Source organism: Passer domesticus, chromosome 16 (genome assembly GCF_036417665.1).
Source record: "Passer domesticus isolate bPasDom1 chromosome 16, bPasDom1.hap1, whole genome shotgun sequence".
Lineage (NCBI taxonomy): Eukaryota > Metazoa > Chordata > Aves > Passeriformes > Passeridae > Passer > Passer domesticus.
Window position 1 is genome coordinate 5,092,732 of NC_087489.1, and position 26,273 is coordinate 5,119,004.

General features: G+C 40.3%; 1 long non-coding RNA gene across 1 annotated transcript; it reads left to right on the plus strand.

Annotated features, from left to right (window-relative positions):
* On the plus strand, window positions 1-25,567 carry LOC135282075 (uncharacterized). Its single transcript, XR_010348409.1, has 3 exons — window positions 1-82; window positions 13,535-13,674; window positions 25,445-25,567. It is a non-coding gene; the product is annotated as an uncharacterized LOC135282075 (long non-coding RNA).
* Window positions 25,568-26,273: the final 706 nt, after the last annotated feature.

Here is a 26,273-nt window from a genome sequence, read left to right on the forward strand (position 1 = left end):
AACAGCTGTAACCACAGGGAAAGTATAAAGCCAGCTATTACTGTCAGCTGAAATCTCAGATCTGACCACATCACTTTCCTAGGTATGTAAGGAAATCCACCTTGGGTTTAAACAGAGCTCTGGGGTTGGCATTCCAGTGCATTCGGCTCAGATATTTCTCAGAGCATGGCAGATGCATGGGAAGAGCACGTGCTGTGTAGACTGCAGTACAGAGTGCCAAAAAAATGCAATTAGACAATCTTACTGGCACAGGAAGCCATTGCAGTTTGAGTAATGATTTCTCTTATTGAGTTAGAAAAGATACTATTATGGATGCATCCAATCAGGGATAAAACCTAAGGCAAATTGTCTAAAACCAGTGTATTTTTTTTCCTTTGGAATTTGCTCAGTTTTTGTTTAGGTACAAGATTTCTTGAGATGAGCTTAATCCTGTGATTGTGTGTCATGCACCTACTGAGTTATGCAGAAAAGAAACAATACTGTTAAGAATCTCCTCCCTAAATTTCCTCTCTCCTTTCTCATGTAGGCTCATTCCCCTGCCCACTTAAAATTTGTGAGCAATTTTTCCTAATGTAGTCTCCACTCTGACAGTAAATGAATTTGCTGTTTATTCAATTTCTGTCAAACCACTTTGGTTCTCTGCGTTTTACCCATCCTCTCTCCTGTTCTGCACTTCTACATCCTCCTTAAATGTGATGACTTACATTTGGCCATGCCAAGGGGTAAGTTTAATTTGTGCCATGCTCCTGTGTGTGCCAAATAATTGTCAAACTTTGGAAGCAGAATTGTCCTAATGGCATGTTTCAACTACGTGTTTAAATAAAGTCATGTGTTCCTGAGTGAGCAACACTGACTCTGTCATAAAGGCTTTTTTGCTTATTTTCCCCTTTATCTCTTTTTATTTTCTTTCAATGGAGACCACTTTATAATTTTTTTTGTGGTGCAAGTGCACAGTGGTCAGCTAACCCCATTATTTGAGGGCTGTATTTCTGTGCACCATTTTGATCCTTTCTAGTCTCAGTGCAAACACGTCAAATGGAAGAGTCCTTAACAGTGAAAAATCACAGTTTCGATTGGAGCTGAGTCATATAGATCAGCCGTCAGTACCCGGGGAGGATGAGGTGCTGGAGCTCAATAAGCACTGCAGGGACACATGACCCTGGCATGGGATGCCCATCCATCACTGGGTGATTGATACCAGACCCAGAGCTGTCTTGTAGAGTAAAACACCCCATGAGTAAAAAGATTTGATCTCTTTACGGGATAGCTCAGAATGAAAGAGTCATTTGCAAACAGCATTTCAAATTATGGTATTGACATAAAATAGAACATACCAGGGAGAAGAGATCCCTCCATGAGCCATCATACACAGCAGCTTGAAGCTATGTATTTAATGAGCTTGAGGTTAAAATTACAATTCATATTTGAAGATATTGTTCGATGTCACTCTCCTTGGCTCATCTTTGTTTTTGATAAAGAACCTGAGAATGTGGTGAAATATGCAAAACATTAGAGTACAAAAGCAGCATGATGTTCTCTTGGTGTGAAGAAAACAGAAACTGATGGATCTGGTTATAAAGAACTTTTGACTGAAATGCAGTTAAAAAGCATGAGGGGTGGACAACCTGGTGAGGAGTGCAAGCTTAGGGATATAAATTCTCATCTTGGCCAGAGGGGCAGGAATTTTCTCAATAAAATGTGCAAAAGAACAATGTATTTCTTTAGATTTCATCCCCTTGTTGACTGCAGAATTTAAAGCAATAAAATTACCTGGGGGGCAAAATCTTTGCAATGCTATTCAAGTCAAAATGCTAGTTTTTGCTTTATTCTGTAGCTAAGAAAAACGGTGATGTGTGTGTGTGTGTGAACATGTCCAGTTTCATCTAATTATCTCTCTCTAAATACTATGGACTAAATTAGTCACTGATGGAGATTTGCCTCTTCTTGGGCTTGGAATTTTCTTCTTGGAATTAATTTGCCAATGTAATGCTTTTGCCAAATCTTCTATTTCCTGTCCTACCAAAACTCTGGGGGGCCCAAGTGTTTTGTGGTGAATATCAAACAGAGGTGCATTGCCAAAAAAGACATCATGGGAGGTTAATATTTGTGGGAATTAAGGTACATTTCATCATTTGAGGTCAGAGGGCTGATTTCAAGGTCTTGTCTTGTTTTATTTGCCATAGAATCATGGCTTTGGGCACAATCCCTGCAGATAATAACCAGCAATTATAAACCTTTAAATGTTGTGGGCATGAGGTTTTTTTTCTATTTTTTTTTCCTATATAATTTACTTACCCAGAAAAGCTTAGCTCAAATCTCATTTACCATCTGGATTTATGTGTGGTCCAGCTCTTCATTGCATTATTGAATCCAAGAATGCAGAAGGTAACAATAAATTCCTTGAAAGCAGTGTGTGCAACACAGGGCAGGGCTACAGTCCTCTTGTAGCCAGATAAAATTGGTTGCCCACCTTTGCAGACCTTCCTCAAGGAAATTAATTTTCTTTCTCTTGCCAGTTCAGAGAACTTCTGAATTGTGCAGCAACTGAGTAATTTTGTAAGAGGTTTGAGCCTCAGGGTTACTTGGACTCTAGTCTGAACTTCAAGACTTCATGTGATCTGTCTTTTTCTGTCTCCTGGGGGCAACAAAAGCTGCTGCAAACTTGTGCTCTTGTTCAGCCTGAGGAAAAGCTTGACTCAAATGTCCTGCACTTGTTGTGACATCACCCTTGATCAAGCCCCTCATGATGCAGAGTGAGTTGAGGAGGGGGTTCAGTGACACTGGTTGTGTTTGTCTGTCTTTGTGCCCACATTGATGGATGGCCAGATCAGCCTGGGTGTGTGGTTCTTTCAGTTATGTGGGAGTTTGTTCAGCTGTAGCTTCTGGACTCTTCCTGTTTCCTTGATAAAATCAAGGATAAAACTGGTTTATGCTTTTCCTCTCTGTCCACCTTATCCTTGCATGACCATGAAAGCTGAAGAAGGAGCTAAAAAGCATAACTTGAGATTGATTTATTTATTCTAAAATATGACCAGGGAAGCGGATGTCCTCTTGTAGTTTATAAAAATATATTAATTAGCAATCTTGACTCATACAGAGCGTGAATGGGGAATTCACCTGTCAGCAAAGTTTGAAGGGTGCTTTTGGAACCAATATGCCTGCAGAATAGAAAGGAAAAACAGAGCTTTTCATCAATCTGCAGGGCTTAGGCTGAACTGTGACAGACCTTCCACTCCCTCCTCCCCTTAGAGTCTCACCCTTCACAAACATAGAGTTTATTGCCTCAAAAACCCACCCACACAAACCCTTCTGTGGGGGTGCTGTGCATGGGGAGAGCTGCCACGGTGACAGAGAGCTCTGGAGCTGCTCCTGCAGAGCTCCTGGATGAAGATCCATCACCAGCTGACTGATATGTGACCCACAGGTACCACATATGTTACCTAATGACCAGTCACTTAATTATAGGCTAGGTGACACGTTTATAAGGGTGAACTTTAGAGTGCTATTAGGGAATGGACAGATGAACTATACCAGCTCCCCTCCGGGTAGATTTCACCCAGACTCTTCTGCCTCTGTGGACCCATTACACAGTAATTAGGGTGGTTTTTAAGTAGGATGCAAGGAGTTAAATGACTAACCTTATTATTGCTTCATTTGTCACTGTGGTAAGTGCCGCTTTGGGGGAGGTGGATTGAAAGAAATGGAGAGAGAGAGAAAGAAAGAAAGGAAAGAGAACATGAGGTGTAAAGTCTCTTCGTTCCTAAGTCTACATGTGAAGAGTAAGTTGAAGAAGAAAAGTGTGGATTCTCCAAAGCTAAGACTGGATAAGCCTTGAACAATCTGATTTTTTGCTTTAACAATTGAAATGCCCATGAAGTGATGTCAGTTTCACCATGGTGTATTGCTATAATGGTGTTTTTGTACTAATAATTAATTTTATAATCCTAAGAACAAAATCTGTATCTTGTGGATATGTTTTGATTCACTGAGATATTTTCAGAATATCTTTTGGACGTTTGTTTTTAGTTTTTCCTATAGAAAGAAGTAGATGAGCACAGAGCTGAGATACAGGACTCTCCATCTCCTCTGAGCTGGAATACAATCACGCCTTTAAAGCTGGTTCCCTGGCCCTCTGTCCCATGTGGTGCTGGTAGGGTGTCTGGTGTCCCTCCTCACTATGTTGTGGCAGCTGCTGCAGTTGTTTTCCTGTTGGAGTGTGGCAAAACTCCAGCCCTGGCCTTGTTGTGTGCCTTTGATTTAGCAACAGGGTGAGCATGTGCTGATTTACTGGCTTTTCTCACGCACACTCGAGTCAAGGACTCAAATATCCACAATTACAGCTTGTCATTTGCTTCTGGGTTACTGGGGAAGAATTCACCTTCTCTGCAGTCTTTGTGTTGGATGTGTCAGTTTTGGGAAAATGTTTTTCTAATTAATTGCGTGGGGATTTTGTTGCAGAGGGGAAATGAATGGTCATGTTCATTAATCTGGGTTTAACATCCAATTGTTAAATGTAGCCTTGAAGCATGGAGGCTTGTGAGTCACTTGTTGGTTAATAATGCCAGCTGGTTCTTTGCAGTGTTTATATGTGGAGTGGCTGCTTGAGGACAGATTTTTACCAGTGCCCTCAGTTTCCTTTCATTCACTCAGCTGAGTCTCTTTTCAAGTAGGAATAGTTGGAGGAAAAAGCTGCAGGGAAGATTTGCCTTGTTCTTTAGGAGATAATAATTGCTGAAGGGTATTGCTAATTGAAGGGAAGGAGATAAGTTTGAACTTCTCAACCTGTGCTTTGCCCCAGCTGGCTGGGAGCCAGCTCTGATCCAGGAGCAATGGAGGTGGTTTAACCAGTGATGTGTAAGAGCTAATATGTCCTGCTAGGATAAATGCAAGTGAGCTAGATGTAAAGATAATTTTTGTAGAGATTTATATGCTCCAGTTGATTGATCAAGGGGAACGCAGTTATGCCCCTACTGTAGCTGTGCTGCAATGTACCTAATTTTCTTGAAAAGCTGAGGCCTAGGAGGTATTAAATGTTTCATTAAATTGGCCACAACCTTAATTCAATGCAGGGGGGTTCTTGTCTCTTCAGGATCAGCCTTATGGCTGAGAAAAATGTGATCATAGATACCAAAACCCCTGAAAGTTGGCATTATTTTTTCACTTAATTGTGGCAGTGATTACTGCCAGCATTTAAAGGCTTTACAAGCATTTGAAGATTCTTTGCCCTTTACTGCTTCTAACCTTTGTTTATGAAAATGGTAATGGGAAGGAATTAAATGTTAAAAATATGTGTTAGGAGTTCTTTCCTCCCTCAAAAAACCCCTGAAAACCAAACCATGCAGAAATACCTAGCTCAGCTGGGCAGATGGAAAACACGTGGGGATCTGAACCAGGTTTTTTTCACCAGGACATCAAGGCAGACATGGATTCTGTCCCTCCTCCGCCCTTTAATGTGCAGTTATTAGGTACAGTATATTTTTCTTTAAATTGTCTTTTCAGCCCTTCTAAAAGAGCAGGGAGGTACTTAGGAGCTCCAGCTGTTCAAAGTATTTGGTGATGACTATTAAAGTGTTGTTTTATTTCAACTTACTTTCTTCTTTCCTTGGGGTATTTTAGGGTGGGATTTAGACCCACCCATACGTGCCTGCTGCTGTTTTTGTCAGCTGATGCCAGGCTGACAGCTTGTACATCAAAGCACCATGAGTTTGCTGTGGGTTCCATTTCATCTCTACATCCCACAGCCCACGTTTGTCGAGTGGAAATGGTGGATCCTTTATTGGAAAGCAAAGTTTACCACAAAACATCACCATGAAGTAGCAGGGCTGTGCATACCTGGGCTGCCACAGCAGCTGAATATGCAGCTGGCAGGGTGAAATTTCCGTTTGCTTAAATAAATGCAATTTATTATATATAAACAGTTTAAGGAAGATTGAAATGTACCTCACCTTCCAGCTTTTTTTTTTTTTTTTAGTATAGTTTTATCAATGTGCTGGTGGCAAAGCAGAGCTACTGTGAGCTTCATGAAGCTCCTGTGTTCAGCTGAATTCTGAGGACTCAGCTCTGCAATGATGAACATCAATAGCTCAGCTTTATGGAGGGGTGGTTTTGCAACCACCCTCAACCTCTGTGCTTGATTTTTAACTGGTCTCCCCAAATATGTTTCATATTTTATTTCTGTTTCCTTAAAATATGAATGTTTTTGCTCTGTAAAAGGCTGTTCATGGAACAGGGACGTTATTCTGGGCTCAAGTAGCTGCACTTGAAATTCATTCTAAGATTTTCAAAGTGTCCTAAATAGAACCTTTGGCTGCTTTTTCCATTTTGGCTTCTTTGGGTTCAGATTCTACCTTTCATACTGGGAAATCTGCAGAGAGAGAGAGAAATCATTTCAGATCTGAGGTCTAAGGGAACACAGTCTGAATGCCATTGCTGTCTGCCTCCAAACAAACAAACAGCACATGACCCCACACAAACAAACCAATCAACCTCTTATTGCAGTGTAACTCAATTAAATCCCTTTATCCACGGGGAAATGCTGTTAGATTTTGAGTAACTGCCTCTCCTGCAATGTGTAGCTGGACCTGTTGTTACCCTTTGCCTCTGCTCTCTCATCCATAATGGCTATCTTGCCACTCATTTCCCAGAGCAGTGTGACACTGGACTTTCCAGGCAGCTCTTTTAGCAGCTCTTGACCTCAGAATACCAATATCTCCAGCTCTAGGGTGAGGATGCAGCACAGCAGGGTGATTTTTGGGCAGCACAGTGCACGTGGGGCAGGGTATTGGGAGGTGAATGAGCCACGTTGCAGGTCTGGTGATGAACCTCCACTCTGTGGGTCAGGACATCAGTGCTTTAAAGCACAGTGTGACCACTTCCACTGACCTGTTTGTAGGGAGATTCTCTGGGAGAAGGGAGAGAAGGCTGTGGTGTGGTCTGGGTGAGGCTGGAGCACGTCTGCCACAGGAGGTTCTACCTACTCCATGCTGAGTGCCCCTGGAGCAAGGTGTCAGCAGAGGAAAAAAGCCCCAAAATCAGCTGATTTCCTAAATTCTTGTCACTGAAAGGGCATTTGGGGATTCCAGACTCAGAGACTGCCTCTAAGGGTGGTTATAGCAGTACTGCATTGTCCATTGGCAGGTGTGGATCAAACAGGTAACGTCAGGTTTCTGATTAATATCCTGTAGCATGACATTCTTGATTTCAGCTGTCAGCTGGGATTCGGTGACTCTTGGGACCTTTGTCTTCAGTCTTAGATGTGCAAAAGCTTCTTTCTTAAGGACTATAATGTTACTTTTTTTTTTTTTTTTTTTTTTTTTTTTTTTTTATGCTGAAGTGACTTCAGGAGCAGATTAGAGTAATTTTCTTACAGAAAATACTAAAAAATCAATAATTAAAAAGTTGTTGGAAAACTTCAGTTTCTGGCTGAAAAAAGTAAAAGCTCTTTCAGTCACAGCAAAATACCAGGAAATAAATTTTTATTTCTTGGTCTGATATTGCAAAATCATTGTATTCCCCATCCTTATTCCCAAAATAACAATGAGTTTTCCAACAAGTTATAGGTGGAAATATTTACAAAAGTCTGACAAGATATTGAGGTAACTGTCATTGAAGTTTTTCTTAAAAAAAAAAAAAAAATTATGGCATTTTTTGAATAGTGTCCATCTTGAAATTAACAACATGTTAAACTTGATGTCACAGATGAATTAACATGAACAAATGATTTTAAAGAAACATAATTTTGCCTGAAAAGATTTTGAACATTGAAAAGCCATAACTTCTCTTACACTTGAAACTTGTTTTGATATACTTAACAAAACAGCAGGGAATTTCAAATTTCTGCCATCAGATTGGACTCTTTACAGACATGCGAAATAAAATTCAAGATTACTCATGGCAGAAAGTTTTCTTTTTGTGTTTGGAATGTATGAAATTATTCTACTTATGCCCATAGCCCTAACATTAGAGATGGTGGGGGTGCCCAAAGTCCAGGTGAAACCACCTGGGGTAACTGATGTTTCCAAAACTTGTGTTGCTGGACATAGAGGGAAGCTGATGCCCATTAATGAACTTAGCAAAACAATTAGTAACAACCTTCCAGGCTGAATTTTATGCTGAGTGCTGCATATCCCTCAGCTATTTGAAACACTTCCACATCCCAAAATTGGATTCAACCTTCAAAATTATATAGCTTACCTTATACTAACATCTCCAAATGAATTAAAGTAGGTTTTATTTTGCTGCTGGAAAGGTGAGTGGGACAGGAAGAGAAGCAGGAGGGAGGGCACACTGCAGCCCCACAGCTGCTGGGGTGGCTCTCTGGAGGTGTGGAGAAACCCGAACCACGCAGCACCACCAGGAAATTCCATGGCTGAGTTGGAAGCTGGTACCCAGGATCTTTGGGGTCGGGAAATTAATTTCAGATGACTCTGAAATTTGCCTCCTAGATAAATAGTCCAAGTATTCTGAAATGAGCGTGTAATTTAAAACAGTGCAGGGTATTCAGGGAATTAGAAGCCAAAAAAATAGTTGGGGTGTGGGTGGAGAAAAAACACAATTCAAAACTGTGATTGAACAAAGAAAATCTAGGACTAAAGTGTTGACAGGAAAATTCAGGCACTTATCAAGCCCAAGGGTGTCAATGAAGTAATTAAAAGCATACAATATGAAATGGCCTCTGAGTGCTGTGATGGCTGTGGGGTTGCCCTACCTACTCTGGCTGCTTTTAAATAACAACAACAACATCAGGGTTTGGACTGGGCCAGGACTCACAGGAGTTCTGTACTGCCCTTTCTTTTATTATTCCAGCCAGAGCACTTCACTGCTGAGGCCAGTGTTAGTGATGACCTGGGAAGGAAAGCCATGTGTAACCTCCTGCTCCCGTTGCCTCCTAATCAAGGAGTGCTGCCTTGAGGGAAGGACATGGGGGTGGGTGAGAAGTTGCAGTGAACTGGAAAGGGAAGTCTGTTGCTCATGGGGAGGTGTGCTCCTGTCCCTGCTCTGCTCTCCTTCCTTGGAGAAGATGCTTTTTCCATCTGTTTTTCTTGGGACCAAATCCTGTGCATCCCCAGCTCTACAGGAAGTTGATGGCTCCTGTTTTCTACATTGTCTTTATGCACTTCATGAATGTATCAAATCTCATTGTCTCATCATGAACCTCCTGAAATGAGACCTGAGATGGGAAGGCTGCTGGACCTCAGTTCCATCTCAGCACTTCCCAGGACAAACACCAGTGCCAGTGCAGGAAGGTATGGAATAAATTCCAGCCAGGAGTGAGGGGAATGGGACAACATGGCCCTGAGGATGAGTTTGGGAGATGCTGAGTAGGTCTCAGTAAGATCCAGCTCCATGATTCTTGCTCCTGCCATACAAATCCTGTGTGCTGTTACCTGTTTGATAGATACTCTCAGCAAAATTAACTTATAATCTGTGAATTCCAAGAAGGAAAATAAATTTGTACTCAAACTTAAAGGCATTTAGGGGGAAAAATCTATTTGGAAGCATCTAGAAAACCCTTGCTTTTGAGAAAAGTCGAATGAGTAGCTTTAACCTCTGTTGTAAATCATCTCACCCCTCTGGGGTTTGAACTTTTATCAATTTCTGAAAATGAGCTTCAGGTCTGTTCTGTATTGATCATCTACCCCGTGTCAATAATAGCTGTTGTGAAGGTGAGCCTTGCTTGAAATTCACGTTAATGGTATTCATGGAGGAAGGAGAGAGGGAATGTGTGTGTACAGTTAGAGATTTATTTCAAATTCTCCAGTTAAAATCTTTAAAGAGTAGTAGGTTGAACATTATTTATAGTGTTGCTGTTCCACAGGTCTTTGATCCTCTAGATCTGTTACTCAAAAGCAATTTTAGTTTTTATTTTAAATCAAAATATCCCAAAGAATTATTTCTTATATCATATTCACAATTCTGTTGAGCATCCCAGAAGAAAAAGGATGCAGTCACCTGGAGCCTGGTTAAAATCCCTTAAAGAACAATTTAAATCTACCACATCTTTGTAGTCCCTTAAAAAGCCCTGTCACAGGACTTTAAACACAGTGAATTAACTATTTGGTTTTAAGGAGAAAGATTTCTTTTACTTAAACAAGAAAGAACTATCCACGTCTGGAGTTCTTATTGCTCAAAATGAAATACTTGGATTATAAAAAAGAATTCATCCATTTTTCTTATTTCCCAAAAAATTGTTTTTCAACCAGAACAAGAAAAACTTGGAAAGACAATATCCGCAGAATTTCTTTCCTTAATTTCCTTATAAATTTTAAGGGAAAATTATATTTAACCAGCTTTTATTGGAATTCCAATTTAAAATATCATATTTGCTGCCCTTGTGAGCTACTTTTTTTGCCACTTCCAATATTGACTAATAAACCAGTTTTGAAGCTGTTCTGCTGCTCTATTTTGAGGCCTTTACAGAAGCGTTCCCACTCATGTGGGGAAACCCATCTTTGTGACAGGATTTCATGTAGTGATCAAGCAGGCAGCAATCCTGGATTGAGGATCTGTTAGGCACGGGATAAATGAGATTAAACCCCTTTGATATGGGATGTCTGGTGTTTCACATCTCTGCCATACAGTCCATATACAGCAAAGCAGTCTGTGGGGTGTGTGCAATTTTTTTTGACTGAAAGAGAATTTTGCAATTACTTTCCCCCTTTTTATTTTCTGAAAGCAAATAAACAAATTCCCGAGTATTTTTATTTAAATATTTATTTTATATATCCTCTTAAATAGGTTTATTGTTGTTTTTGCTGCTGTTATTAATATTAAGGGATGAGTGTCAGTCTCTTTTCTGTGCCTGAGAAAACCCATTAATGTGGTGATTTGGAAAGTGGGGAGCAATGTTTGTTAGCATGTACCAGGGTGCTGGTTTGATATTGACTCGTGGGAAGGAGGAGATTGGGTGAGTTGGTCAGGGATTGTCCTGAAGTGTTGGAAGTTTGGGGAAGTCTCCCATGGGGTTGCTGAGCTGATGGCAGAAAATTGTGTATGAGTTTACAGAAGAGGAATTATATGGCTACAAATACATTTATATTTGGTATGTTATATATCTATATAAATCTTTTTTTATATGTTATATTTAATACATTATAGGTTTGTATGCATATAGAAGTTTGCAATATATCTTAATATATATATTTATGCTTATTGACCTGCATATTACTAACAAAACCAACATTATCACAAAGTGGGGTTGAGCCCAAGTTAGATTTTAGATAATCTGTGAAAGGAGTTAATTAATTGTGAATTGTTTCTCCTGGAAGTCCACGGTGGAGAGCCCTGTGGTAAGAGACATCACCCCAGCAAATCAATGTTTCATTAGCATGTCTATGGGAGATGTCTGTTCTGTTTTGCACATAAAATGAAACAAGAGCTTTCATCTCCCTCCCTGCCTCACTCTGCCTTTGAGAGGGAATAAGTGGCTTTGTTCATTAAACTCCAAACTTTCACTGCTGTACATCCCCCTGTGCTTTTTTCCTCTTACTCTAAAGCTCTCAATCAATTTAAAAGAGAGAACCTCTATTAAGGACAAGTGTCAGGTAAATGTTTATTTCCATAATGCATTTATTAAGGTATAAATAGAGGGAAATCTTGCTGCAAGGGCTGGAATTTACTTTCCATATTTGTGCTCATGAACTTCTGCATTGAAGTTTCTGCAGAAAAGTCAGGCTATTTGCACTACTGATTTTCAGCATCACGCAGACTATTGAAGGCACAATTATTTGCATCTTTTAGTCTGAAGTCTGGATTTTGGCAGTGCTATTTCCTACACTTTCCAAGTTTAGTCAATAATTTCAGGGAGGAGGGCAGATGGCAGCAGTGTTTATACAGGTCAGGTGATGCATCTAATGAAAATAGACTTGAAATATGTCAGATATGTTCCAAACATGAAGAAGATATTGCAAGAAGGGAGTTTCACTCTGTTCCTACTCAGCACTGGTTTGTTTTGAAGCCTTGCCAAGTGCATTTTATAACATGCTTGTCTCTCCTCAGCTGTTGGAATCTTAACAGCCTAACTCTAATACCACTTGGATTTCGGACAAGATGAAATTATAACTATCAATAACATAATTTATAATTATCCCACGAAACAATTAAGTAGTGGTTTGGTGTACAATCTTAAGAACACATTTTATTTCGCTTAACTACAAAAGTGTCTGTTTAGTCTCCTTTCTGCTTGGTTATGTAGTTCATATAGCATTTACCTACTTTAAAGTACTCCTTGGGACATTAGAATGAGGCTGGTCCACCATCACATAAGTAAACTGGCTGTGATTCTGAATAATTTGGTATAATTCTTAGCAGTCACATTTCTTATACTTTTTTTCCATTATTCTTGCGGGCTTCAGGTCATTAACCAATTATGGCTCCATTAGAAAGATATTGATATTGTGTGCACTGGTGCCACTTGTCATGACTTTAAATTTTGCATTACCTGTATATTTTCTTCAAAGCCCAATTCCTGGGTTCATGCTATTTATGAGATTCTTAGCTGCATCTCAAATAAATTCCAGATCCGCAGGCTCTCAAATGTAGATATGTAACTCAAAAGCACCCTGGAAGATTAAAAATAGAAAGCAAAGAGAATGAGTCTGAAATCTCATGATTTTCAGGGCATAACTCTATTATTCTTGAATCCATTGGTTTGGCAATATTTTTCTTCTAACTGAGCAAACATTAAATACACGGGTTTATGTCTTGGATCTGCTTTCTTCGTGCAGCACGTGTCCACTGTGCTGATAAGAGTGTTGAGGAAACCTAAGAGAACAGTTTTTTTCCCCCTTCCCTGTATTCTGCTTTTGGGAAATAAGTAAAAGACTCGGCCTTAGCTAGAAATTTGGCTGATACACAGCTATTTCATAGGAAGTTTTCAGAATGAGGCCCTACATATTCCTAAAAGCAATTGCAAAAGAGTTTCATTATTTCAGTTGCTTGACTGCTTCCCCTTTCCACACAAGTTTAATTTTGAATTCTTTTGGCTGGGCCCAGGTAGGTCTTAGAGAGTGAGCTGTTCCTCATGGAGGCAGAGACACATTTGAAATGCAGATGTTTAAAATTCTTTGGCTTTGGTCTTTATAATGGCTGGGGAACCTTCAACCTCTTCATGCTTGGGTGTCTGCTTTGGCTTGAAATTTTTGCAGCAATGAGCAGAGAAATCATCATAGTATTATGCCTCATTCAGCAGTAACCTCTTCTTCTCTTGGAGCATGTCCATTATTACCCAGGCCTCACTAAATCTGTCTGCACAGTTTTAAATGAGCAAGAAGGATCTTAATTCACTTGCTGGTATTTGCCTTCTCTTTGTGTACAGTAGTTTCATAGACTGGTTTCTTGATTGCCTCTTTTCTCTGGTTTTTCATCAGTGTAACCATTTTTTGAGTAGTTGCTCCTGATTTTGTGTGACTGAATTGAACTCCTTGGACTTATCAAAGAGATGCTGCAGTTGAGCTTGCTTCAGATCCAGGGGGAATTTTCCCAGTGGATTTTCCAGGCTGGGAAAGTACAGTAAGTTTCTTCCTATCCCAAACAGGTACCTGTGCCTTGATGATTAGATAGAAAATTGAAGATCTTTGGCAAGATCAAAATCTCAGCATCGGGTTCTACTCCACCAACCCAAGAAAGGCCATGTGCTTGTTGACTGAAGCATCTCCTCAGCTTGATGGTAACAATGTAAGTTTGGAAACAAGGACTATAATTAACCATGACTGTATTATTGGATCTGTGCATGCGTAATTAACAAAGCAGATATTTTTGTGTATGTGGCTCTACTTATTTTCTCATGAAAACTCCCCTCCATTTTCAGCAGCATATTAAGGTTAATTAAAATGAATTCTGTTTGTATTGACTGCCTTTTCACGTATGCGAAGTTTGTGTGAATCAAGTGTGTGGCCGGGGCCTTCTTCCCTATAAAATCCATAATGTTTGCTTTCAGAGCTGGGGGAAAAAGGAATCCAAATTGCTGGCTGTTTGAAATTTAAATCAGAGCAATGCTGGTCAATAGTATCAAGGTTACGGTGCCCTGGAAGGTTTGATTGGGTGCTGCCAGGTGCATGCTGGGTGACAATGACATTAAAGGTCAGGTGAATGGAGTTCAGGGTTTCATTTTGGTTAATGGGGATTCCTGGCTGGCAAAAAATAATGGGGTAGAATCATAGAATAGATTTTTAGAGGTTTGTGGATGGTGTTTGGCCTGTGCTAAGGCACAGCACAGGCCCAGTGTTTGCACTCTGCTGTTGTGAAGATTCCCCAGCTGAGATTTCAGATTTCTTATATCAAGCCCTGAGCAAACACATAACAAGACATAAATGCTGTCCTGAAGAGTTTGCAGCTGTAAGGAATGGGCCTGATAGGCTGTGTGAGAAGGGAAGCACAAGCACAGGAACCTGCCACGGGTTGTGTTGCAGGCTATGATCATGCAGTGGGTTCTCTGGAGAGCTGGAAGTGAACCCAACATCCCTAACACAGCACCACGACTCTCTGCCTGCACTCCTTGCAGTTTCTTCCTAGCTCCTGGAATTCTACCAGGTGCTTAAATGGTTACAGACTGAATTGACTATTTGGGCTTTTGCTTGATCAGACAGAATCTTCATGAAACTTTATCTGAAGCCCACACTGATGCAGCAGCCATTGGCAATGTGTGTTACTTGAACAGGACCCTAAGCTTGCCAGAGCTCTCAGGTGGGCCTGCCTGTACCTCTTCCTTAAAGTCAGCTCTTCAGAAAAACATTTTAAATTGCAAAAGATGTGTTTTATTGGACCACAAGCTAAGAAAGTATATAGATGCTTTAAAACAGCATAAAGTCAGATCAAGATCCAGATTTGACTTGGGTTAAAACAGATTAAATTAAGGACAATATAAACAAATCCTCCTTTCTTTGCTCTCTCATGCAGATAGATGATCTTCAGATTTGCTCTGATTTCAATAATTCATCTGCTGTCTGTGTGACAACAAGGTCAAGGCTGTCCTTTTTAAGTACCTATTTCAACTAATTCCATCCGTCCCCCTTCAAGGACCCTGTGGTGGATCCCTCCCTGCTGCTCTCAGCTCTGTCCCTGTCTTTGCTCCTGCACAGGCTCCTCCTTGTCTCTGGGTCTCATTCTGCCCGTCCATCCCTGTCTGCACTCCAGGGACTGGGCACACTCCGTGTCTGATGGGCTGGGATCCTCTCCCACGCTGCTTTCCCTGGCCCAAGGCAGGGTTTTGTGGGACAAGGTGCCCAGCCCTGCTTTTCAGAGGAGCATCACCCCCAGCCAGCCCTAAACAAACAAAGCCAGTGCTGTCTGTCACATTTACCATTTAATTTGTCCGTGTTGAACTCATGATTAGCACAGTGGGATGGGAGCATGTGGGCTGATGGCAGCTCTCACAGCTATTGTTGCAGACTATCTGCAGGCTCAGGAGAGTACTTCTACATGGCCTACTCTTGATTTATGTTCCTTTGGTTTATTCCCCGGGGAGGGAATCTCTACAGGGTGTAAATCAGATTTTTTTTCCCCTTCCTTTTTTTGCAGAGTCTCTGGCTCATAATTCTTTCAAATGTAAATCTGAACATAATTCTGCAGCAAGAATGGGTTCTATGGCTAATCATGTGGCTTCAGGCTTTATATCTCTCTACAGCTTCAGGCCATTTCCATAGAAATATACAGAACATCTTCCAAAGAATAAAATAGTAATGTCCTGTACCATCCAATTGCTTTTTCATAAGCCCTTGAAAAGGTGAACATATTTTTGTTTGTTTATGTAACAGTTCTATGATCTAAAAAGAAGGAAATCAAAATGTAGCAAGAAATTTTTCCCATTAAAGCTAGCTTTTAATCTGCTTCCTTGACAAATGCAGTTGATTCTGATGGTGTTTTTCCATTCCTGACTACTCCCAGTAAGACTGAACGATCTGCTTCTGTCTCTCTCTTGGCTCTGATAATGTTTTTGTACTAACATAACATAATGCCATACAATTAGAAATTATATGTTAGCTGTTAGTCATAGCCCAGTGAGTTTACATTAGACAAAAGAAATTAAATGGGAACCAGAGGAGACCTAGGAAGTGCAGTTTATGTTGCTTTTTTATACTCGGAAATATCACATTTCTATTGATGAGCATCATTTATGCCTGCATGGGGGAAACTAACAGTGCTACAGGCAAAAGAATCCCTGGTCATTTCTTCAATTTCAAATCATGAAGAGTTTGTAAATGCAAAGTTAAGAGAATTTTTCTTCTGTCTTGGAATTGATGGGTTGCTTCAAAATTTGTATTCATGCCCTGAAAGGAAATGGAGTTATTTTTTTGTCCTGATTGTCTGTAACACTAAATGATGCCTTGCAACTTGTGTTGTTCTAGGGAGTGAGACTCTTACTGTACTGAGGAATTTGATTCCTTGTGTGTTTGTCCTGGTGGAAGCCTTGCTTTAGAAGGCATTGCCAGTCTGGTGGTGATTGGTTCAATTACTCTGTTTTATAATTGTATTAATTTCTGCCTCCCTTGCTCCTGGATGTTAGTTCATTATATACTTTCTAAAGTTTGGAAGGTTAGATTTGATTGCTCATTAAGTGTATTCATGATGGCTTAAAGTAAAATAAATTGTGCTATCTTTTTGGCTGAGGTTTCCAAAAGTTACCATGTAGTCCTAGATTAGCTCCACATATTCCAAGAGGACTCCCAAACTGTCTGATTGGCTGGGAGAATCTCTGCCCTTAAATTTAGTTTGTGTTTCATACTTCAGACATATTTGTGTAGGAATAAGTTGGATAAGTAGTAATTGCTGACAGAGATTTCTTAGACTGAGATAGGAAGAGTGAGAGACTTGGCTTTTTCCTTTTCTTCTATTTACTTATTCCTGCCTTGATTTGTTTTTTCTTGTGTGCTTGCAGTTTTTATTGAATGGAGTTCTGACTAGGTTTCCTACAGGTCTGTGTGGTCATTTGGCTCTGAGATTGTGTAAATGCATATATGGGCTTTTGTGCAGGAATTATTTTCTTAGAAGAAATGGAACAAGGAGAGTGTTCTGTTGTTAACTGGCTGCTTGTGTTTCACATTCTCATATATGTGCAGTAGCTTGTACTTAGAATGTAGAAAACCCTCTCCAGAACAAGAAACTGATCTCAAAGAGGAGGAATGGAGAAAACTAGGAAGAAGAAATGAAAGGTTTTAGGGGAAGGATTGAATTTTTCAGGTACTTTGAAGATTCCAGAAATGGGCTTAGCTACTAACTATAAATTATTAACTGTAAACTAACTACTAACTATAAATGTTTAATTATAAACTAACATATGTATCCTAAAAATGTTCAGCTTGAAGAAGACAACCTGAAAAAGAGTGAACAGGACAATCTCTACTACTAGGTGTAAGGGGAAGAAACATCTCAGATTTAAACTTCCCATATAGGAATGTAGTAGATATTTATATTTTCTTTCATTATAATGCTTTCAGAGATACACAATTTTTTTAATGCAGTAAATAAACATTTGTAAATAGTACATGTATTTATCATAATTTTAGTTCAGGATGTTTTCAAGATGGAGTAAACAGCAATTAATTTCTTTCTCAATGTCAAGGCAAATCTATAAAATGCAATGTTGTGACCCTTTAACAAGTGCTCCAACTGTACTTCAAAAAAATTCCAAGAGGATGAGGACAATCCTCTGTAGTAATAAAATAACATGCACTGGTTTGCATGGTCATATTTTAGGAGTGAGAGGAGGAATCAAGTTTTCTCTAGAGCAGATGATGACTGAATTTTTCCCATATGGGACACATCAGAACCTAAAGGCTTTAGAAGAGCTGCCACACTCTGCTGTCAGAAATCTGGGATGGAATCTTGAAAAGGATTTTTAGCTTGTCCTCCGGTGAGATCCTTTCTTCTGACAGAAGGACAGGTAGAGTGCAATAAATGGATGGAACTAAAAGGACTCAGATGTTTTCCTTGAGAGATGTCCTGAGAACTTGCCATCATTAAGACAAAATCAGTTGGAATGGAGAGCTCATGAGCTGGCTCTCCTCATGGGTTCCAGGTGTCTGAGTGTTCATGGATTAACAGGTGATCTCTAGGAAATCCCTTGAAAAGGTTTGGGCCAGTGAAAGGTTTCAGATGCAAATATTTGAGTCCAGCAAAGGAGACTAAACAGAACAGATTTTCTTGGCCACACCTGTTCTTGCTGAAGCTTATTATCTTACCTTTAAAAACACTTGCTCTGTGTCTGAGTCCTCTGAGCTTATAACCATAAAGAAGCAAAATGCAGCAGTAGGGCAGGGCAGAGCAGCCAGCCCCAAAGCAGGGTCACAGAGCAGCCCTTCAGAAACATCAGGCACTGCAGAGAGGGAGTTTGGAAAACCACTGGCACAGTATCAAATGTTACTTGTTCTTGTAATAATTTAAATGGGTGTTAGGTGGCTATTTTTAGGTATGTAGAACTCCTTTCAAATTCTGCCTTAGGTTTTTCATAATATGAAAAAGGATTTAAAAAATAGCAAGAAAAAGGGAATTAATTGAAAACTTGGGGGCATTAATAATGTTCATTTTCTTATTGTAGAACAGCAACCTTTGAAAACATCAACTCTTTTTCTAAGAATTTCATTAAGATAATTTAAATTTTATCCTCTAATTAAGGCTGCTGACAAAACAGACCTTTCCAGCTCTATCTCTAAATGTTTTGTTACCTCTCTGGTGTATTATGAAAGATTTTTGCAACTGATCTGTTGAAAAATGTATACTTTGATCCTTCCCTGCATCTCTGCTGAAGGCTGTCCATCAGTGGACAGTGACAGGAATAGTTTTACTCAGTGTTGGGTTGCTGCTTCCTGACTTTCTTAAGTCCCTTTGGTTCTTATATTCTGTGCAGACAGATGGGAAACTTGAAATACCTGTTCAGCAAGTGTTAGTTTTTTATAGCAGTGAATTTTTAATGGCTTGTAAATATTCTCATCACTGCTGTGCTTCTCTTATGCTTGGCAACCTTAGGATGTTGCAACCCTTTTCTTTTCTCTAGCTGGTGTGAAAGATTAGCCAACCTGTTTTGTTTGGGAGTGAAAATTAGTAAAGAATAGAAAAAGGGGTGAATGGAGAATCCTACATTTACTTCTATAATTTTTGGACATTCTGTTAGTATGGCAAATATTGAAGACATTACATGGTGGTGTAGACTTTCCTGAGTTTAATTTAATGCAAAAGAGTTTCATCTTAGAAACAAGTTTGAGCCCAGGAAAAAACCCACCACAAAAATAAACCTAGTTTTGGGGACTTTTACTCATTAAGTGTGTCACTTGTAAATATTGTAAGAAAAAGAGGCTTTGTCAGCCCTGATCTTCGCTCTAAGATGTTTCCTGACTGCAGCTTAGGAAAGGAGGGTTCTTGTGGTGGTGTCATTTTAAAGACTGTACAGGTTCATTTCCATATGGATCTTTTATCAAAATATATGGATTTTTCCTACCTTTAATACCTGTATTTGGGAGCCAAGGTCACTGCAGAGATGTTGTTACTTAGTTGGTTCACTGGCCCTGCAAATGGAGCTGGAGCTAAAGGCACAGAAGAGCCTCAGTGCAATAGAGCTGCTACAGGGCAGACAGAAAATAACAAATGGCTCCTTCTATCTGCACCTTTTCTAGGTGCTCAGTGTGGCTTCCAGGTATCCCATGGGGCATGGATCCAGACCCTTCTTAAATTTCAACTTCATCAAAGATTGATTTTGCACTTGGTTTCAGCTGTGGGTGAAGGTTCACATTTCTTGTTTTCATCCAAAAATATGTTACGGTCTATATTTCAGACTAAAAATTTCCTGTTAAATCTGAGCTCCAAGGTGACTCCTGACCTGAAGGAAATCCTTTGAGATCCACCACATCTTCCTTGCTTTTGTTCTCAATTTTTAAAAATCTTCCTCACTTTTTGCATAGATTTCAGTTTGGTAGGGTAGGAACAGGCTGTACTTTCTCTGAACAGCACACACTGGGAATGCCAAAAAGGTATGTGACTTCTTCACTTGCAGAAGAATACTTATCTGTAACATTTCTCCTGATTTTGATCCAGAATCTCTCCACACTCAATGTCTCTTGCAGTTTGCATCTGTGGATTTTATAACCTTTTGAAGGCATAACTGTACAGATCCATTCATCAGATAAAGAATTATTCATATTTTATTTGGTATTGCAAGGTATTATTTTATAGCTATGTAAGGCTTTTATAGATATCTAAGAGGGAATTGAATCCCTGGAACTCACCTTGTCACTGAATCAGTCTCTGCATTCACTTAGGGTTCAGGTGTATTTCTGGGGTACCTCTTGAACTCAGCTGGGGTTCTGGTAGCACTCAAAATCACATCCTTACACTGCTATTTGGATACAACCCTCATGTTTTACTAGATGAAAATATTCTGGCAAGGTGGTTAAGAAATAAGTTTATGGATCTGGAATTTTTAAGTGTAAGTCTCAGTCTGGACCTTAATTAAGGCTGTGTCCAGCTGTCCCCAGTTATGGTGGTTAGAACTGCCATCCCCACTGCTCTTTGCAGAAGCTGCTCTTGCAGCCTGATGTTGCTCTGGGTGTTGCTTGCCAATATGCCATTCTTGGCAGTCTTGCAAGAAAAGACCTTGCAGCAGCTTCTGCAAGAGTAATAGGATGAAATCCAGTGATCTGGCTAAGATCTGACTGGGTAAGCACTCTGTCCATTCAAGTTCTCAATGAAATCTAAGATTAAAAAAAAAATAAACTCTTATTCGTAAGTGTTTGTGCCTTCCAAAAGGGTTGTGTTGTTTCATCCCAGCAGTCAGCACATTTTACTGTATGAAATTCACCCTTTTCAATATATATTTCTCAGTTTCTCAACTACCAGTAGGTTAGGGAACCCTATGAATAAGATAATTTGCATTTTTAATTATACTGCATGTAAATGAGTGGCTTCCTTCTTGTGACAGGTTGGTGAGCTACCAAAACTGTCAAGGCTGTGGATTTTGCACCAGGCTGTCTCATGTGCCAACCACAATTTCAGCACCCAGGATGCCCAATGACAGGTCTTTAGTGGGTATTGACTGCAAACAGACTCTCTGACCTTCACACCAAAGTATTCTCTGACCCCAAATGCCCTCTGAAGCACAGGCACATCAGCTCAGGCTTTACAAGTTTTGTATTTTTCCCTGGAACATGGAGCTGAATTCCTGGCCCCCTTGCTGACAAATAAAAGCACAAACAAAACAACCCCTTCCCACACTTTTACGATGAATGCAAGTCTGCTGTGGTTATGCTTTTAGGAGGAGGTACGAAGACAGGCTCCTGATCTGAGTTTTAAAAAGGGCTTTATGCCTTAAGTGGCAAATGCCACTCTGACAAAGGATTAGTCAAACTTTGAAGGTCGAAGTGGGGTTCGGGAGCTCTGTCTGAAGCTCCTTTTTTCATCTGAAAAAGGGACCTTCAAAGAGAAATTTCAATACTTGACATGCAGCTTTCCCCCCTCTGTTCCAGCCTTGCAAACAACGAAACAACCAATGACAACAGAGGGAAGGAAGACAAGAAAAGCATGTAAAACAGCTTGCATTCCCTTTCATTCAGTGCTGAGCTGCTCCTCAGGGCTGGGGCTTTCTTCTGTTTATTATCATTTTATTTCTTTTGCATATTTTTTGTTTTCTGCCAGGGAGAAACTCTTGTTTTCTACAGAGAGCAGCTTGGAAGTAGGATATCTGATATGGGAGTCTGTGTGTATGTTAACCAAGAGCCAGATTTTCAGCAGTGCTCTGTATTCCACAGGCTGCATTTTCTCCCCTACCCACCCAGCTGCCACACAAAAATAACCAAGCCAGTCTGGTGTAGTTTCTCCTTGCGTAAAAAGAACACGAGAAGGAACCAGTAACAGGCGGACTGAAATTGCCAAATTATTTAGAAATCTTTTCTGGCTCAGCTCTCTCTGCAGGTTGAATATTTCTGGACAGGCAGCCAAAGCTGCTGTGCTGCTGGCCAAGAACATGTCAGATTTCACCAGCTAAGCAATGCAGGCTATGGGCAGGACGTGGTTGGGAGAGCTCCAAGGAAAACTCAGGTGCTGTAGGATGTGGTAATTACTAATTCAGTAAATAGATTTCTCCAAGGCAGTGCAGCATCTGTGTCTGATCTAGGAGGATGTTGGAGCATTGCTGGCAAAAAGCACCAGGTAAAGGTTGGTAGAATATGTTATGACCCCATAAAACATTTTGGAATTATACAGAAATATATATTGTGTGTCAGAATGGCAGCAAGACTTTATAAAACTTGTTACCCTCTTCCCCCCACACTCCCAAATTCCTCTGTAACCTGAGGTTGCATGGGCTAAAGGTGCTCTCCTTGCTTTTCAGAGATCCAAGTTTGAATTGCCCCTCTGGCATTATTCCTTCCTCCACACACATGCTCTGCCTGCCAAAGTGCATGCCAGTGTGGCACGGGGCTCTTTCCTTCTTACTTTGACCAGTGATTTTTATCTCAAGACAAGAATTAGCATATAGGAATGGAAAAACTTTTATTAACATTTTCAGCTCTGCCTGGAGCTGCAGGGCATAAGCTTATTTCTAGTGAAGGGAAAATGAGGCTGGAATTCAGAACCCCACATGGCTTGTGTCTGGGACCTTGTCTGGGCTTCAATTTTTGGACTTCCTTGGCTTTCAGTAAGCAAAACCTTAACTTCTAATAAGGTAATACCTTCTGTTCTACCTTTTACTGTGCAGAGTTTCTGTAAAACATCTGATGCTTGTCTGGCTCAGACCTTCCTGGCTCCTAGAATTAGCTGGTAAAGCAGATTAGATTCCTCGAGAATGAAAGCTCTGTCTGCTGAATAGTAAATCATAAGCAGCACTTTCCTGTGCAGAGGTAAAAATCTGTTTATCTCCTTACCTGGGGGAAAGTGTTATCGATGTGTCTGCACACCTGTTCAAACAGCCCTGCAGTGAGGAGGACATTGGTAAGAGAGATTTGAAACATGATTAAAACTTTGGAATAACCAGTTTTACACATGTGTGATGATGTAAAATCTCTGGTTTCAACATGAGAGGGTTTTATTTGAATAAAACTGTGAGGAGACCAAGAATTAATGTTCACTGTCTCAGCTAACACAGGATAAAATCTGATTCAGTTTTTTTCAGTTCAGGTAGAATTTTTTAATCCCTGAGCCAGCTTATACATTGGAAAAAATATTCTTTTTGCATTTGTGGCACTTTGTTGTACTATTAGTACTGTAGCTTGGCCAAAAAGCACAGTCCAGGCTATCAAAACAGAGTATCCTAATATATAATTTTTGCCTGCTGTTACTCAGAAATTATTCCATGTTTCAAAGTGATAGGCTTAAGGTACTCCCTCTTCTGACCAGCCTTTGATAGGTTTTCAGCTGCTCTCTGTCTGAAATCAGCAGAGATTTTCTCATCATGAATGGACCAAATATATTAATTATTGAAGTTTAACTCCTAACTTAAACATAAATCTGTATAAGGAGAAGGGAAAGGAGGTAAGAAAAATGTCATTTTTCCAAAACCTTTTGAGGGCAAGAAACTATGAATTACCTTTCTTATTGTGATTTTTTTTTTTTTCATTGAAGATGCTCAGGAAGTTTTGCAAATCGGAAATGGACTATTAGGATTTGCTGAAATGCATTTTTGGCTGTGACCATTTACCTGTTTCAGCATTGAACTCTGTGCATCCAAGGTTGTTTGTTTTTATTTTGAAATAAAATGTGTAAAGAATACACTTTCTGTAGGTACAAAAGTTCATATTCAGGATAAAGAAAATGAACCTTTTCCTTGCTGAAATGTATTTTTTGCCAAGTAGGCTGAGAGAGCAGCTGAGTTTCTGCTGTATAGGAAGGTCTTCAGTAGATTCTTCTTTTTTTTTTTTTCCTACAGTGATAATTGCCTCTGAATCCTACAGTGATAATTGCATCTGAATCAAATACTATCTAAAAAGCTCTCAAACCATGGAATTTCTTCAGTGCTCCTCCAGACAGTTATCTGGAGCTCTATAACTTTTGAATTCCTTATCTTCTTGACTTCTCCATCCTTCTGTGCACACACACCTGTATAGTTTTTGCACTGGGTTTGAGGTGTACATCACAGTGCTTATTTTGTGCTGTTTTGCTCTTTTGCTTTTATATTCTTCCCACCAGTGCTAGGTCTTAAAGACGGAAGTAAATAGGAAAAGTGAGCCTTGTGGTGTTGAAAATCTCTATTTATGATTTCAGAGTTCCCTCAGCAGAACTTCTCTCATGCCCTCAGAGAACAGCAAAATGCTGTCTCCAACTTTTGAAATGGGCCTTTGCAAAGAGATTCCAGTCTGATGCAAACACATAAACAGAAAGTGGAAAGAGGCCTGAGCATCTGGAGAGAAACATTCCAGGCTGGGCTGCTGCGTTCAGGTTGCAGTGGCACCTTCTGTCCAGGGCATGTGAAAGGGTGTGGAAGAGCTTGATCCAGGATCCCTCTGCTCTCTTTCAGACTGGCTTGGGGAGTGAGCCACAGGAAAATCTCTGCTCTCTGCCCCTGTTTGTGTGTTCAGGCAAAGTCCCCATCCCCTGCCTTTGTGCAGAGTCTGTCTGAGGAGAGCTGCAGGAGAGCTGAGGGTTTGGCAGCCAGGTGAGGGACCCAGATGAAGAAGGAAGGAAGGGGTCTATAAGTTTTGAAGGGTTTTTAAAAAAATAATAATTTGAAGGGGTTTTTTTGTAATATAATAATTTTGGAGGGACAATATATCTGCATTAAGTGCTTGATGGGGGATGAGTGAATGAGAGGATGTTGCTCTTTTCAGGCTGCTTTAGGTAATGCCTCTGTCCAACCCAAACCTGGAGTGAACAGCCATTTACGAGTGACTGATCTGTTGCCACTCACATCAATTTTCATGTTTATGCTGATTTTAATGAAGATTCTTTGTCTTTTGTATGACTTTTCATTATATGTGATCTAGAAATTGCTGTATGAGTTGCCTGTTGCCATTTCTGCTCTGCAAGAATATATTTAAAATGTATATTTCCCTTCCAGTCTTGAACTTCCCCTTCTCTCTTCTATAAATATGTGTTAGTTTGGATTCTGGGGATATTCTGTAGGTCTTGTAGCCTTTCTGCTTTGCATGGCTGACACAAAGAAGAAAAAGTAGTGTGAATGCTAATGGAATATTTTTGGTAAGTGACTGAAATGAAGTTATGTTTCTAGATAAAAGCCACTTTTTTTCTTCCAGGGCCTATTCTCGGAGATCCCTAGCACTAAGATCTAAGATTTTAGGAGTGGAACTGATTTGAACAAGGAAGTTTAGAACTCATTTATATATTTTATGTATTCCAGTCATTAAATGGGTGAGGAGCCTCAGTCCCTAAAGCCCTCTATAGTATCTCTATAGCCTGTTGTGCCTTCAAGATGTATTTCTGCAGCCTTTCCCTGTCCCCCTTTATATTCTGTGCACGAATAAAATAAAACCCTAATGGTCCTGGTTGCCTTCTTGGCTCTGTGCTTTAGGTGCCTTGACTGGGCTTTCGATCCCCATCGTCACGTTATTGAAACACAGCAGGATTCTTCTGGGATGGCCTCCAAGATGTTTCTTTGAAAGATGAAATGTAATAAGCCATTCCATTTCTTTCTCCCCCGCTCCTCTCTCCAGCAGGAAGCACTTTGGCTTCATATTTGCACTCCTATAAAAAGTTAGAGATCTACTGTCTCTTTTATTTGAAATAAATTAATAAATATTAAAAAAAAAATGTAGTGGAAGAGATTTGACCTGTGAAAATCCTTCCTTCCCTTTTCCCATGTCTCCATTGAAGCATGCTCCTGTAACTTCAGGCTCTAAAAATGGTTACCAAAAAAGGGGAAAAAGAAGGGTGGGGGAGATTTTGGGTTTTTTCTTCCCTGCCCAACACCTGGACCTCCCCAGAGGGATTTCCCGTCAGCTGCAGCCTTTGAGGTTGACCTAAGCTGGGTTTGTTTTGCTTTGAACCAGAGCTGTCCCATTTGGACATGTATTTCACATGTCCCAGGAGCTCTTTACCCTCACCCTCCCTCTCCCCAGTTTCTTGACGTCTGTTCAGTTCCTGTGCAGCCCCACTGGGAGTTGTTTGAGGTGGGGAGCCCTGAGTGATCTTGTTTGAAGGGATGGGAATGCCAGGCATTCCTGACTGGGCTTCCATGGGAGCTCAGAGCTGGCCCTGAGGCTCCCTGCTGACATCTCCATCTCTGGATCCCTCTTGTCCTTGCATCTCTCCCATCACCGAGTGCCGGCTGCTGCCTCTGCTGGGAGTGCAACAAGGCTCTGAAGAGTACCCAGGCAGCCAAAAATAACAGCAATAAAAAT